The sequence below is a fragment of the Nicotiana attenuata genome, unplaced genomic scaffold, assembly GCF_001879085.1.
Source record: "Nicotiana attenuata strain UT unplaced genomic scaffold, NIATTr2, whole genome shotgun sequence".
NCBI classification, from domain to species: Eukaryota; Viridiplantae; Streptophyta; class Magnoliopsida; order Solanales; family Solanaceae; genus Nicotiana; species Nicotiana attenuata.
Window position 1 is genome coordinate 3,806 of NW_017684313.1, and position 1,302 is coordinate 5,107.

Consider the following 1,302-nt stretch of genomic DNA (forward strand, 5'->3'; position numbering starts at 1 on the left):
AAAAAGCGCGCCTAAAGTGGCTAGCGTCTTATTAACTTTGCGGGAAGCCATGAAAATTCGCTAAATGGCATGTCCCGAGTTTCTAAATATTTTTTATATAATCGTTTAATGAGGGCCCCGCAATTTATATGTTTTGATTTGGCGAGGCTCGTCTCATTTATTTTAAGGCCAACCTAAAAGCAACTACAATTTTTCTATTTATTATTTGTCTCTAAAAGGCCAATTAACTTACAATTATAAATTGGGGCCTCGAATTCGGGTTCAAATTCAAACAAAAGGGAAGACCCTTTTAGCTTGAACCCGCTACCTAATTCGAAATCCAATTTTTATATTCATGAATTAATTCCTTATATATGCTCAATACCATTTTTAAGGGTTTTTCTGATTCAAGGAAGATTTTGGGGCCTTAAAGACCCGGCCCAGGGTTTGAATGCTCAGCACCCTTTGGGCTTCAGCGTGAGCCCAGGTACTGTTGCAGGTATTAAGTCTAGACTGCCTGGGAAAGGCACGAGAGCCCAAACAACCTGAAAATAGACTGTTGAGCATTCCGTTATTACCTCCTACCAAGTTTGGATTCAGTTGAACACCTCAGAGATATTCCACATTATTTACCAAGCATTCAATGATTTATGAAGAGGAAAAAAAAATAAACAGCATCACATCACTTACACTAATGAAGCATGGATTATTCTAAATTCAGGCACGACTTAAATTTCCTTATTGCTTACCTATTAATAAGTTTTTAACTATTATTATACAGGAAATCAAATAGAAAGCGTGACTAGATTTAAGTAACAACAATTATCAACCCAGGTTGACACCTATTAAACTAATTATTTCTTACTGAATCAATGTTCAATGTAAAATCATACAAACCTAAGCTATATCTCATCAGTAGCCATGGCTGAACTAAAGCAAAGTAAACTTATTAATTTCGAACATAACAGACTTCTCTAATTAGTTTGACAGCCTGTTGTTTGTCAAAGGAAGTTCGCACGAAAAAAAAATGAAGAAGGCGGTGATTCAAACAATTGCAGTAGTTCGAACAGTCCCCAATTATACACATTGACAAATTTTAGAGAATTAAACACACTTGAGCCAAATATACACAGCAAGACAAATACACATCCTCCAGGAGACAAACAATCATGTATCACATTTCAAAATTCCTTTCCACAGCTTCATCAAAATAAGAGTCGAATATGTACCTGGCATTAAACCAAATGAATGAAGAAAAAGGAGATCAGCGGGCAGATTTGAAACACAACAATCACAACCAACCATAACAGGAATAGATTTGAA